This window comes from Phoca vitulina, unplaced genomic scaffold (assembly GCF_004348235.1).
Source record: "Phoca vitulina isolate PV1807 unplaced genomic scaffold, GSC_HSeal_1.0 scaffold1, whole genome shotgun sequence".
NCBI classification, from domain to species: Eukaryota; Metazoa; Chordata; class Mammalia; order Carnivora; family Phocidae; genus Phoca; species Phoca vitulina.
Window position 1 is genome coordinate 84,587,545 of NW_022589704.1, and position 15,727 is coordinate 84,603,271.

Below are 15,727 nucleotides of genomic sequence, written 5' to 3' on the forward strand. Positions count from 1 at the left end.
TCTCTGTCCAAAACATGAAATGAACTTAGGAAGGTTGTATGCAAAAAGAAAGAATGCAGAAGAGCGTTGGGGCAGAGCGACATGGTGGGAAGTGGGAGGCCCACTGGAAAAGACAACCCATGAAAATTTTTTAGCGGAGGGTATGGAGAGGATGACCAAGATACCCATCATTTAAGTTTAAATTTTGAATCATCTGCTAGGCTGGATGTGCTGTAATCTTTCCATCTTCCACAAATCTTCAGCAAATGTCTACCAAGTGTTATATCCTGGAGCGAGCTTTTGGAAAGCAAAGTAAAGGAATTGTCAAGGTCAGGGACCACTGGCAAGTGGTGAGACAGGAGTCAGTGGTGGGTTCAGTTGAAGGAGGAAATTAGAAGCAACTGGATGAAAGGTAAATCCTTTCTGATAACTTGAGAGACACTGGGTTTCTAGTTTTATAAGGATTGGAGGTTTGAACACATTTTATTTTAAATTTGATAGGAATGGTGATGGCGACTGACCAAGGAGATTTCCTAAGAATTCCCGGTGCCATCACTTACCTGCCTCAGCTGTACCTGTTTCTTCAGAAGAGCCTATGGATCCTGCCAGGAATGACTAATTCCAGCAAGCAACAGGACTGAGCTGTATGCGCTCTGTTCTCCCAGATGACCCTTCTGCCTGTGGTTTTGATTCTTGGTTCTGCCTTTCATTTCCCCTTGAGGACCAGAGCCCAGCTCTGAACCCCAGATCGATTTCTGGGGAGCTCAACTATCTAACCTAATTTTTGCCAGCTCCTTTTGGCTAAAGCTACTGTCTCTTTCTGCTCTTTACAATGGCTGTCTTTGCCTGTCCCCAAACACAGGTCACAGAGCCTTCCAAGATAGAATTGGCCTACAGCTGGGCTCTCTTAGTCCTATTATGTGGATCAGTCTTTTCAGCTTGAAAACCATTAGTGACTTTCTATTGCCTGTTAGGCAAAATCCCAGTTCTTTACTAAGATATACTAGTTCTTTCATAACCTGATTCCAGCCTCTCTCACTAGTTCCCCTTCACCCCCATTCAATGTTCTCCATGAGCACTCACCAGAATATTCCTTTTTCTCCCAGTGGGTAGACCTGGCCATATTTCCTTAAGGTTGTTTGGACCAGGAGTGGAGGCTTGAACCAAGGAATGGGACCAAACACAGTGTCTTTCTTGGCACCTAAACTCGGTGTTAAGAAGGATGCTCCAGTGTGTGCAAATGGCTGTTAATGTAAGTTCTTTACAGAGCAGAGCATATGATTTGGATTATGTAACTATTTCAATTCATGGACTAAGAAAAACAAACTAAAAAGAATGCCTTGGCTCATAAATCTTTTTCTCACCAAAAGTAATTATTAAACTTTAAATTGTTATTTATACCAAAATATTGAAATTATAATGACTACAGAAGACATATTTCACATAAATGGTGAAATCAGGGTGTGTGGGTGGCTTGGTCGGTTAAGTGTAGGACTCTCGGGTCCTGAGATGGAGCCCACCCTGAGTCAGGCTGCCAGCTGAGCGGGGAGTCTGCTTTTCTCCCTCTTCCTCTCCATCTGCCCTTCCTCCTGCTCGTGCATGCACTCTCTCTCTCTCACGCTAAATAAATAAAACCTTTTAAGAAAAATGGTGAAATCAGTCAATCTTCCCGATGTTCCAATAGAGACCTGGAGGTTGTACAAATCTAAAGAATTGATCTGGTTCAGGTCACCTTTAACCAGCGAGCCATCCTATTTATTATTGGCGTCTGCTGGGTGGCCAGTGATTACCTGAGAAAAATCCAAACTTCTAACACGCAGTTGAGAATTGGAATATGCTTTTATTGCTTAGGACCCTGTAATACCTCACAGACCATCAGTGAAAGGCATATGCCTTCTGCATTTGACCAATTCTACATGATAGCTTATTTTCTACTCTGATCATAAAATTTTAACTTTCTGAGGCACAGATTGAGCTACTTCTAATACTCTTCTCAGAAGAAGTACCTGATTACACATAAGAACTTCATTAGATTTCAGCCTTTAATGACTCTTACCTAAAACTTAACAGAGTCATTAATCTCCCCAAACCCCCAATTTTAAAATATATATGCTGCTAATACTTTCCATTTTTGTGGCAGTCTGATTTTAAGGTTTGCAAGACAGTAAACAAATAGGTTTCCAAAATCTTCATGAGATCACCATGAAGAATGGGAAGAATGTTTCCTTAATTTTATGCATTTGGACAGGTGCATGTGGAAAGCATATTCTAATCTTTTTTCAGGTTCCACCCAAAGGGGATAGTGTCATTTCAATGTGTGAGACAAATTTCTATCTTCTCATTCTTAGAAATGAACATATAACCTATTATTTAAGACTAGAGTTAGAAATGGATTTAGGGCAGCGCCAAGTATTCATCCTTCGTGTTCCACCATTTTCTACTCACATTGCTTTATTTTGTTCAATACAAAGTTGTGACTATGGAATGACAAAACTGATTCCAGAAGGCATGTTTAAAATTCTGGTTATAAAGTTTTAAGCCTATCGTCTCTAGAAGACTGTTTAAAAATACAAGTAAATATGCCAAATATGCCAAATTTTCAAGAACTGGGGGCATACAAGAAGATGAGGAGAAGCAAAAAGACAGCTGAAATACCATAGAAGCTCTCTTGGCTGACTTCTACTTAGCCAGCTCTCTATTTCCTCTGAAAAATATACTGACTAATGCCCACAATACACTGGATCCTCGTGGCTAGTTAATGACTCAACTGTGTGCATCGCTTCCCACTAGAAGGAAGTCCCAGGAGAGAGTCTCAAACAAGTTTATGCCAGTTGTACTTATTATTATAATTATGTAATTTAATTAAATATTACATAAGCAGATGAAATATGAGAGCAAAGAGGAAGAGAGTTGCTTTGGGGAGCACTTTCTTTGCAGAGAGGATAAATTTGACTCTATCTAAAATTACAAAAGGGTTTTCTCAAAGATGGGGGTAGGTCTGGGTGAAACCTTAAGGTCTTTGCCAAATCTATCATCATAGATATTTCTTGGGTCTTTTTTTTTTTTTTTAAGATTTTTATTTTTAAGTCATCTCTACACCCAAGGTGGGGCTCGAACTTACAGTCTCGACATCAAGAGTCCCATGCTCCCCCGACTAAGCCAGCCAGGCACCCCTATTTCTTGGGTTTTAAAATTTTGCTTTCTCTTAGATTTAGTCCCTCATTCTATTTCTCATGATCATAGTTTCCAACTACCATTTCCCGAATACTTACTACGTGCCAGGCACTGTATAAAGAGATTTGTTTGCATTATCTTACTTGATATAAATAGTAATAACTCTTAATTATTGAACAATTACCTTATGTGCTTGGCCTTATGCTGAGCAGATCATATATATTGTCCGTTTAATTCTTACAATACACTTATTTTTAGATATGCAAATTGAAGTACAGAATGAATGAAAACTTTGTCTACGTTTGCACAACTAGTAAGTAAAAGACCTGGGATTGAAACTCAGCTCTATTTAACTCCAAAGCCTTCTCTCTTATTACTATACTGTACTACTTCCACATACAGACTCCTTAAGGAGCTGTCTTATTTATTTTTGTAGCTTCAGTGCCTAGTTCAGTGCCTGTCTCACCATAGGGACTCATTAGTGTTACATGGATGAAGGAAGGCATGGATGGGTGGATATTATTTCAGTTCTGCTTGATGGACGTTGGTGTCAGTTTTCTAGAAAATGGGAATAAGAGATAGGAAACCTTCCTTATTTATAGACACCAGTGCTCCTTAATGTGACTTAACCTTCATTTACTTGTATTGATTGGAGTATTATGGTAAGAGATAGGATAGTGATGTTGGGAAAATAAGAGATTGTAGCTATAATTTATTATTGTGGACACATGGATTTTTTTTTTCTCTTTCTACTCATCATTTTTTCTTTCTTCTGGTAAGACCATCTTTGGGGCAAACTGTCTCTACCCCACTCCCAATCTCTGTGTTTTGAGTGGAGTTGACCTAGTCCTTGGCTCCAGGGATGGGCTTGTATCCCACATCTGACTCATCAGATCCCTGCCAGAGTGAGTGGATTAGGAACAAATATGGAATAAACAAGGGATCCAAGCCAGGCCAGGGAGAATTATTCCTGGGAATTTTCTATTCCCACAACGAAAGAGAAGTTTACTTGCCCCTGAGGATGCTAAACTGGTACAATACAATCCTGCTGCTACCATCTTGCTGCCAGGAGGAAAGATTTTAAGTGAAAATGAGGCTAACCAAGAGATGATCAGTTTAGAGATGGAAAGAGGCAAATTCCTGGCAATACCCATTGGGCACTTGGATCTAGTCATGTCCAAAGTCACATCTAATCATTGAACTTTCAGTTAAGTAACCCAGTGAATTCTCTTTTTTGCCTGACCTGTTTGATTTAGACTTTTGTCGCTTGCACCACACTTGGCATGTCTCAAGTACCTATAGAAATCTAGGAAATGTTTTCATAATGTACATAATTGGGACCAAATGGATTGATCCAGAAACTATGGCTTGTAAATATTTAGGGGAGAAAGAGAAATTACATCTAAAAGAAAGCAAAACAAAACAAAATTATGCATAAAGCTGAATCCAATATTTGGCTTTACTATCTTAGCCCTAGCTAGTGTTTTAATTTTGGTGCTTAGTAACACATTTTGCTCTTTGATTTAAAAGAAAACTCACTAACCTGCTAAGTAAAATAGCTTGATTAAGAGAGAATACATAACATTTCAGGATCTGTGTTTTTTAGGGCTGTTCAGAGAAAGTCAGAATATTGAGGAGGAATACCCCCCACCATGTTTTAAAATTAATTCTTTAATTCAAGACTTCTTCAAACAGTATTTGCTTCCTACTCACTTGCAGAACACACACTCATGTATACATATCCATGCAGAAACAAATCCATTCAGGTACAATCTAACTTGCAATCAAGAACTGCTAAAATAGGACCTTTATCATCAGCACAGCACATCCCAAAATGTCTTTGTAAAATAAATCAAATTATATGAGTTAATTGATTCCAGGCAACATCAGCAAGTGCAGGTGGAGACTGAATAACAGGATGTTTATTAATGAAGTACTATTAATCAAAATTGACAATACCAATTCCTATTTGTTGTATTTGAAAGCTACCTGCAGTGGTTATAGATATATTTGCTGAATTTTAAAACATAGTTTTGAAAAGCAAGACAAAGGATATCGTCACACATGGGATTTTTTAGCTGTGGATTTTGGACTACTGATATTTAAACACTGAAAAGATACTCCTAAATGCAATTTGACAAGCAATGCCAAAGATGCCAGTGGTAATTAATTAGCACTTAATTGAGACCACAGAACAACAGGACATAGGAATTGGTACCCAGTGCCATTTCCCCCTCAGGCTCCATCTCATGAGGGTCAGGAGTGTGGCTGCACGCTGAGGGTCAGTAAATAAATTGGGAGAACACATCGACACTGGACATTTCATGATGGATCTCCTTCACCCTTTTGCTGCCGCCCCTGGCTATCTGTGCCGAGAAAAGGACTGTGATTGTTTGAAGGGGAAGTTAGTGTTCATGCACATCTAAACCAAGGTGAGCACTGCCCTCATATCCTAGACTAGTTAGGCTGGATATTTCATGAAAAGATGAAGCTTATGAATCAAATATTAACATAAATGAGGGTAGGCCAAGATAAAAGCAAGTTAAATTTAGAATAAAGATGTATTTGAGTGTGTAGGCTTTGTTAGGTTATATTTAATTTTTTCTTGCAAAAATAAACTTAGATCAGACTATTTGTTTTAAGAAAAATAGATTATAGATACTATAATTACAGTTTGGACGTCTATGATGACTGTTAAAGACTTTGAAGACTCCCCAAGATCTAGAACCTCTATCTTCGTAGATAGGACCATTTAACAAAGAGGAGTGAAAATTCTTGCTTCATAACTCCATAGACTGAGTGAATAAAAAAAAATGGAAATGAATTCTTCTAGTCTCTGAATAAATCTAAAAATAGTTTCTGACTGAAAATTTATGGTAGCTTGTCTTATAACACATGAGTTGGAGACATAGGTTTGTTAAACTTGTCACAGTGTTTTCTGAAAAATAAAATGGGGGCAGTTTTAATTTTTCTATTTTAGAATTGAAATCAGTAACCGGAGGTACAGTTCACTGATGTAACTAGAAACTGATATCTGGGTTCTTGAGTATCAAACCCTCAATCCACACAGATTATATTACTTTTGAAGGGCCTTCGCTCTCCAAAATGGGCTCAGATAAAGTACAAATGTCATATATACATCTGGAAAAAGACTCTTCAGAGATCTGCTTTATTTGGTCACACACATGCCTGCAGTTAAAACAAATCAGATATCCATCCTTTCAACACTCTTAAAAAGGGCTTGACTCTGATTCTTTGGAGGTCCTTGAGAATTTGTCGTAGACAATAATACCCACTGACAAAGCAGAGGGCAATGACAATTTGGTAAGAAATACTCTCTCCCTTTTCCTAACTGATTCCCTTTCCATGGCTCATTCACTGAAATAAGCTGGTTCCCATGCACTGAGAGTCGCCTTAATGTCACTGCTACTTACCACAACTGGAGAAATCTGAACAAGGCCTTTCTTTATTAAAATTGAGGTATTTGTGCGATATGACTGGAGTAGATCAGTGGATCCCAGCCTCCATTACCATTAGAAAACACAACTGAAGGGGGCCTCAGAAATAAAATGTGCTTCTCTTTGTTGTCTTGATATTAATTCACCAAGAAACTTCAAGGAAACCGTGTCTTTCAGTCTTAGTCAACCCTCATCTCTGTGTTTTAAAATATCAGTTTGCAAATCTTACGGTGTTTGAAGAAAAACTCATCTTAAAACTCAGATATTTGTACTGTTTACTGGGATTTTTTTTAATTCTATAAAAATCTCAGTATCTTTCATTGGCCTCTAAACTCTTCTGATTTTAATACTGACAGGTTGTAGCTTTAGGTACCCTCCTGGAACTCCACACATTTCAGATCTTCCCTGAAATACAGCTTCATAATTATAGTCTTATGCTCGGCTGAAATGATACATGAGGCCATGAGCCACCACTTTTATCCTCTCAGTAAACATTTCTGAACTTGTTCTGTAAATTTGAGCACCAATTTTATTTTCTTAATTAATTTTATTATGTATTAAACTGATTTATACTTCCACTGTAGCAAATAAAAGCATTTACTGTATATAAAACATGCATTCAATATAAAAAAGTTAAAATATATTTAAAATGAGTAAGAAAACAAGAGCAGAGGGAAAATAAGGGGTGAAGTTAGTAGAATATTTAAGATGCATGCTCTAAAGTTCCAAAGGCTTTGCCAAGTTTGACTGGAGACTTGCTTCATTCCCTGTGAGTCATATCACTTCCAGGTAGACTACCAGTGATCCAATTTAGTGCTAACATCTGAAAACATTTCTGTTTTCCTTGTACTTTCTATGTGACCGCACTGTTCAGAGGCACCACGATTCAGAATTTCTTATTATTTTCACTTTTGCAAGTCAGGCTGGTGCAGGGAACAGGTTCCACATTAATTTACTTATTCATTCATCTATTCATGAAATTCACAAATATTTAGTGACTTTTATGTGCAGGTTACTCAGACAGGAGACAGTTTTGTGTAGAAGTTAAGCATAGGATCTTTGGATTTAGACAGACCCACATTCTAATACTGATCCCACCACTTTTTAGTTGGCTGATCTAGGAAAAGATGTGATCCCTCTGGATGCTAGATTTTGGCTACATCAGTTGAGCATAATGCCTATTTTACATGCTTCCTAAATTGAGATAATGTATTTTAAATATCCAGCAAAGTATGGGACGCATGGCTAGTGCTCAATAAATTGTGTCTATTCATCCTAGGCATTCTGGAAGAATTAAAAAAGCACAAGGATAGCCTTTGGCCTATTACATTCACTGTGCTGCACATAAGTGTCCAATTCACCTGTATCGCTGTTCATAAGAAGGGCTATGAGTCGAGAGTAGGGAAGACCTCTTCAGATAGGGCCAGATCTCTGATCGAGCAAATCTTAAAAGAGCTGGGCACTGAGTCAGATTCTTTGAAGAAGTGGTAGGATCTGGAATGGGCAGACAGTCTAGAGAAGAACCTGGAGAGGAGCAGAAGAGTGTGGGCCAACAGTTCCAGATGGGGATGCAGACAGTACAGCGGCGTTGATGAGAAAATTCATTCGTCCAGGGGAGTGACACATTCAAGCATGCAAGTTAATGGTTAGAGTTCCAGGTAAAGTTAAGACAGTAAGGAAGTACCAGCAATTTTTTTGAAAGGAGACCTCTGTGAGATATTATATCCTTTGGAAACTGCAACTCTAAGAATCCTAACTCCATTTAACTACCCAGAATAACTAGTTAGTTGGAGCTCAAGTGCCTTCAAAGTGGCTCATTTCCATTTTTTTTCCCCACCACCAAAGTAAACCTGTGCTATCGGACCTGCGAACTGGCCAGATGACCTGGCTCTTTCCCAGGTTTGCTCATCTTTGAAATGAGAGGACTGAACAGTTTCCCTTTGGGCGCTGACATCCTCAAGACCTATAAAGCATTTCCCTATTGAAAGTGAGAATAAAAGGTTAGATGCTCACTGTGGCCGCTGTACCTCTACTTGCCTTTTGGATGTCTTTGGTTAAACTCCCAGATGTCTGCAAGAAAACCTCTGCATGCTGAATCATTAAAAAAAAGAAGAAAGAAAGAAAGAAAGAAAGAAAGAAAGAAAGAAAGAAAGAAAGAAAGAAAGAAAGAAAGAAAGAAAGAGAGAGAAAAAGAAAAAAAGTCTTTCTTCTTCTTCTTTTTTTAAGGAGTGGCCTAGGTGTTGATTGAACTGAAATTCCACAGAACTAAAACCAAAACCAACTCCTTCCCCCAGCCCCCAAAACAAAAACCTTCCATATGCGTCTCTCTGTGAAGCCACTTTACTACTTCCTGATTTTAAACTCAAGAGTTACATTTTTAAAGAGACATCGCACATTGGGATATAAACATGTGAAATCTAAATACGAAATATAATAGAGCAGCTTGAGCCGTGCCGGTGCAATTTGAATTTTTGGATGTTGTTTTAGTTTAGGGTAGTCAGGCATTTTTGACTTTTGAACTCTGTTTCTAGCTGGGCTGCTATAACTTGGTCGGTTTCGAGATGAGCCCAGCAGCTTCTTAGTGGCTTTAGTTCACTCATTTTCAGAAGGCGCCCTATTCTCTGCTTTGCAGCATCCTTCCTCTGAGAAGCTCGGGATATTTAAGCCTCAGAACAGCCTGATACACAAGGATATAGAGTCTTTCCACATTACCAACTTGAGATAGTGAAAGACAAAGAAATATTGCATATTTTTCTCCAACACAGGAAACACCCTTTTGTGATTTATGGATGATTATATTGTGTGTCTAGGCCCAACCTAAGCCCCCAGCTCTGGGGATCACGCGGTACTGTCCAGGGTGGTGACCAGTGCTAAGCCCAGAAGATGCAATGAACATCCTTCTCACTTCGGCTGCAATAGGGCAGCTCCTATTTCCTGAATCTCTACTCTATTATTTCCTCCATCATGTTGAGAATGATGTTCCTATGTTTCCAACAATATCCTTAAAGTAGATTTCTATACCTGATGGTCTTGACTTTTCATAGAACACCCCAAGGAACCTAACTTTTCTCTGCCTCCCTGACTCCCTTGCCTCCTCTGATCTACTGAGTCCAATTAATCTCTATTTCTACCTTCCAGTGATCCCCCATGGTCCCACCCCATGTTCTACAACCCCTTGCAGTTTATGATTTCTCCTTCCCATCATCACAAAAATTCCTGAAATCATACTTCTTCCAAAAAAAAAAACAAACAAACAAACCTTCGCTGGCTAAATTCAAGACTAGGCAAGATAACTTTCAACAAATTCTTTCTACAAATACATTTGGTCACTTTGATTTAAAACAATTGAAATCGTTATTTCATTAGATTTTTAATCTGCATCTGGATTACCTCTGCTTTGTTGCCATCTGTCTTAGTTTATAACTTCCTTGAGGGAGCAGGATGTGTCAAATGCACTTTCAGATGGCTTTGAAGAGTACTATAAAAACTTGTTCCCTCACACAAATATTTATTGAGTACCTACTATGTGTCAGACACTGGACCAGGTTCCAGCATTATGGGAATGGACAACACATATTCACCACCTCAGAAGTTGTGTAAAGCAGTAGAATTCTTTCAGTAGAAGGCAGAAATATGTAACGATGATAAAAAAAGTCAGAAAACAAAAATGAGGTGGATCAGGCAACGGTCCTCCTGGAAAATGTGGGTGGCCAGTGAAAGTTTCTCCAGGGCTTTTCAGCTTGATGAAAGACTGTATCGAATTGAATGTCAAGCAGATTTGACTCAGGAAATAATGACCATTGAACAATATGCAGAGCATGATTGATTTCTACTTCCTGCGTTGCTTAATAACCCCTTTAAAGTGTTATTGTAGTTGCCCTTGATGAGGGCAATTCATTTCCATTTTCGGAATTTTAGGTCCAAAACTATGTATTTGCTTTCTTGCTTTTTTCTTGGTTTTGTTGTTGGTTTATCAGAACAACACTCTACAAAAGCTCTTTGCTAAATGTCTTCGGCTATTCAAGTAGCAGGGTAACTCAGGCAAGTTTCTCTTCCCCTTTTCTCAAGGTAAGCATGCACATACAGACATCCACCTTCAGATTTTTTACTGGCACATCAAGGCGGGGCGGGGGGCGGGGGGCGGGGAGGCGGGGACTTGAGTGTCATTTAAGTCTCTGCGAAACTGAGACTGTAGCTCTGTGGCTTTGACAGTACTTCCCAGTGCTGAGTAGACTGCTGGGATTCCACAAATAAATAATAAAAATAATAATGATTTTTAAAGCATTTGGAAACGCTGAGTTGAAAGGTGTGGTGTAAGTGCACTGTTTTATTGTGAAAGTGATTTCTCTCGCATTATCTGCTTCTAATGGAGGGCGGCAGTAATGGAGAGTGAGGCACTTAGGCCTGGAGACCAGGGGTCCCTGAAGGCGGGGTGGAGCTCGGGCCGGCCCTGTGGTAACACTTACTGTACTCAGTAACTGCTTCCTTCCAGTCTAGCGAGAAGGTATGAGAACAGTCATGTTGCTGCTGTTGTTCCCCTAAACTTTCGAAAGTCATCTTTGTTTCTTATTGATGGAGAAGGTGACTGACAATCATACTGGAAAAATACCACAGATTTAAAAATATTAACTTAACTTTCAGTTTTGGTCTCAAATCAATAGACATTTGGTGTGGGGCATGTCCGCCGCACGGATACGAAAATATCCTTGGTCTCTGTCATGGGCTGTATCATGTACCCCCCAGCCCCCAAATTCATTTGCTGAAGCCCTAACCCGCAGTCCCTCAGAATGTGGCCATATTTGGAGGTAAGGCCTTTGGTGATTAAGTTAAAATGAGACATTAGGTGAGCTCCTATCCAATACGATTGCTGTCCTTATAAGAAGAAGAAATTGGGACCCAAAGCGCCAGGACTATGTGCCCACAGAGGAAAGACCATGCCGGGACATAGCGGGAAGATGGCCATCTACAAACCAAGAAGAGAGGTCTCAGGAGAAGCCAATCCACTGACACTGTGCCCTTGGACCTTTAGCCTCCAGAAGTGTGAGAAAATGAATTTCCGTCATTTAAGTCACCCAGTCTGAGGTATTTTGTTGTAGCAACCCCAGCAAGCTAATAGAGTCTGGGATTATCCAGATGTAGGATTCACACCGAACCATACAGTACAATATAGAAAAAGATATTTTTCATACAGTATTAGTCTGAATGCTTTTCCACCCATGTCCATAACTTTAATTATAAAATGAACATAACCTGTATTAAATTATGAATATGTTAACATATTGAATGGGGACGAGAAAAATAAGCACCAGATTTAGGCTACATAGGCACTTGAAGGTAGAGTAAAAAATCTGGTTTCCTTGACCACATTGTCATAATATGCATATATAACAGTTTATTGAATCCAGGCTGTGTAGACAACCAGAAGAACTCTGGCTCCATACTGTCACAATGCATGCCCACAACAAAGACTCAGGGAGAACAGCCCCTTTCATTCAATCTCTCTAAGTATTACCAACACGAGAGCTGAAAACCTTACCTCTGTCTGAAGTATATCTATGTATCCATGCATAAGTTATTAACTGGGCTCCCTGGGCTCTGCTGCTGAAAATATTAATATATTCAAATCTCATTCTAGCTACTGCAAAAACAGTACATCAGATCAATGCATTAATATCCTTCTTAGACAAAAAAAGAAAATCTGGAATTATTTTTTAAAGTTTCTTTCTTATTCCTTGGGCTCCTGCTGAAATATAGGTGATATGTGGCCTAATAAGGTAAAGTGGCCAGAGTGGAGGGTTGCCTGCAGCCATAAAACACTGTTTATTTGTACTTGAAATACAGCACTCTTTCCTGAGGATTATGTGCTGAGTACTCTTCCTAGCATCCAATGGCAGAATTTTTTTTTTTTTAATTTTATTTTCTTAGACATTTTGCCTCATGGAAACGAAATGAGCTGTACCTGAATGCCCTCTCATTGAAGAGAACGTGACTTTTAATGTGTCAGTCTCCTCATATTCACAGGCAGTGCGTGCGTCCTGGACACAAATACAGCCTTGAAGGAGTCGGGAGGCAAAGCTTTGCTAAGAACCGGCAAGTCAAGTGGGAACCCGGAGAAGTCAAGGCAGTGATGAGAGGGGTCATCCTTGCGACTTATCCCCTTAGATGATGGCTCTGCATTTCTGGGTTCCCAAGTTAAGAGCTATATATACTGACCAGCCTCTGCACCATCCAGCTTTGCCTCTTTGCTATTGGTTGCACTGAAGGCCTTTTATCAATGACAACAAACCAAGTAGGTGGTCTTCTACCTCTTCCTAGCTGTAGGAAAAAAAAAGTGACATAATTTTTCACAGCCTGAAATAATTGTGGAAGTACAGATACTGGTTGGGATCACTATGAATTATTAGTGGAAAAGTGGGTCTCAGAAGTACGTTACATGTGAAATATTTTTCGTCACTTGAACATGTGCCGTCCAGAGCTGGCCCTGTTCTAGCCGTCACAGGGAACAAACATTTCACATTCACAGATGCTCCCAATTTGGTGCGGTTTGGAGTGTAATTTAGATCAAACGTCTCCATGTAAATGAGTCAGGGTTTCTTAATTAGGTGCCTCTAAAGCAAAACCTTGGACCACATCAGTAGGTGTGGGTGTGGTGCCCACAATACTGGAATCTTTCCTATAGACCAGGCTCTTAGTATCATTCAAATAGTGTTTTTTTTTTTTTTTTTTTTTTTTTTTTTTTTTCAGGCAATAATAAATCTGCAGATGGCATAGACAGAAAGACGCTACTTCAGAAGAGCTGTCTAAAAACACTGCCTCTTTGGCAAATGCCTTAAAGTAGGTCATTCTGCTGTGATTTAGCTTTTTCTTTAGATTTGATTGCCAGCTTTTTGTTCCCATTACAAGTAGGGTGCATTCCAGTCCACAGACTTGTTCTTAATTTTTCCAACTGGTATTTGTTTACTAGGATTTGCAGATCTTCATACGAAAATGGCCAATATCCTGTCACAGTGCTAATCATGCACTTGACCACAAAACGAAATGGATCCGGGTGATAATCTGGCAATGCTGAAATATTAAATGCCTTAAACACCCAGTCTTCCCACAGCAAAACTGCGTTGATTTATACGGGTAGGTTTGTTGAAATAATTGTCCCATCTTTTATACATGTGAAAAGAAGAGGTGACAGGATGTAAATGGAAAACTTTTACAAGCCATATAGCAGTTTGTGTAGATATTCAGGTTATCTGCTTTTATACTTGTCATTGTTTGTGTTTTTTATAGGGGGAAAAATCATTGGGTCCCATTTCCCTATCGAGGCTTTGGGATTTACATGCAGAACCCCCTGCAGCATTAATGAGTCACCTGCATAAATCCCCTGGCAATCGATGGGCACATAGACCTTGTTTTGTTATATTAATTATTCCTCACAGAACCTTGACACTGACATTAAATGAGGCCTTAAAAAATCCTGATGAAGGTCTTAAGGTATCTTTTACTGTTCAAATATTAGCATTGCAAAAACTATGTCTAAGGCATTATTCATTTTGTGGTACTGAAGGGAAGGAGGGATGGAAATAAGGGCACAGGGAGTGAACTTTCTGGTCTTAACTCTTTATTGCCTAGAGGCCGGTTTTCCTAGAGCTGGGCTATCATCCTCAAATTGTGATAATGATTAAAATAAATATTAAGATCATAATGAAAAAAAAATACTGAGTACGTTGTTTTCTCCAGATTGGTTTTGAATATGGTGTCTCCTCCACAGGCCAAGTTTTGTCTTGGCATGTTGGTGTTTTCAGGTGAATTCCAAAACGTCAGTTAAAAAGGAACAACAAAGTGAGCTCTGGAGAAGAGAGGAAGATTATTGGCTAGGTATGTTGCAAGATGGCCTGGTAAATACGTACTTAAGAAACAGACTGGGGAAACAGTTTGGTGTGCAATTTTCCTTCATACCAGTAAACTTTTACTTAGAAAGCCCAGGGAGTATAAGGTTCTGATTATGCAAATGTTCTGGTGAAAAACACTTACATTATATTATCATCTGTGGATTAGCAGTAATCAAACAACACAATTAATGTTAAAATTACAATGGACACCATGTTGCCATCCTTTGATAATTCACAAGGAACTTCTGCATCTTGAAACTCTCATTAAGGAACTTGAGTTATCTCTGTACTAGAGTGTGGTTATTAGATAAATGGGTGGTTATTAGAGATTTCTGACTGGTGGAATGGCAGCTAATTGAAATTTGTTTGGATCTTTTTGTAGTGGAAGTTATTTGTTGAGTTATAGTATTTGATGATAATCTCTGGGTTTTTATATTGCCGATTATTCTGAATTAGCTGTTTACTTTCTACTTTGCTTCGCTTCGCTGGTTAGTGATTCTTACTGCGCTTGTCCCTAAAGTGATGTTTAATACCATCCTGTCTTTAGGCTCTAAACTCTTTTGGTGAGTGCATCCACTTACACTGCTTGAAATTCTAACCCTAAAACTCTGATTCCCAAATCCACATCTTCTTTAATATCATACTTTTTACTTACCCACCTGCTAAAATGATTCGTTAAATACCTTCTGTTGCACTAGCCTGTGCTAGTTACACAGGGCACTACCAACTCCAAGACATGATTCCTGCCCTCAAGGAATTAGAGTTAACCTATGATGAGGAAAAGATTAACTACAATTTTACAACTGGCTGGGTAGGGTTGTCAATGGTTGCAGGAGGAGCTTGGGGCAGGATGCCTTCATCTCTTTGGTGCTCTACAGTTTATAATGGGTTTATTTATAGGTAACTCTGAAAGAAGTCCTTTGAAGTGTAGGTATCATAACCTCCTTTAACACAGAAGAGGAAACAGGTGCTCTGAGAAGCTGTGTTATCCAAGTGACACTATTAAAGAATTATCGCCAGGACACAAACTTAGGTTTTCTGGTTCTGAATCCAGTGATCTCTCCACTCTCTCTCTTGGATTTAGTGCAAGATCAAGTGTCTGGGCTGGATGCTCTGCTTGGATTTCCAAACCTGTCAAACTCTAAAATAGTATATAGAATTGGCTTTTACTTTCTTTATCTCATTCGATTACACACACACACACACACACACACACACACACACACACACACA

At 39.1% G+C, this 15,727-nt stretch overlaps 1 protein-coding gene across 2 annotated transcripts in view; it reads right to left on the bottom strand.

Annotated features, from left to right (window-relative positions):
* ARHGAP15 (Rho GTPase activating protein 15) overlaps positions 1-15,727 on the bottom strand; it is a 602,789-nt gene that overhangs the window by 28,104 nt on the left and 558,958 nt on the right. The window lies entirely within an intron of this gene.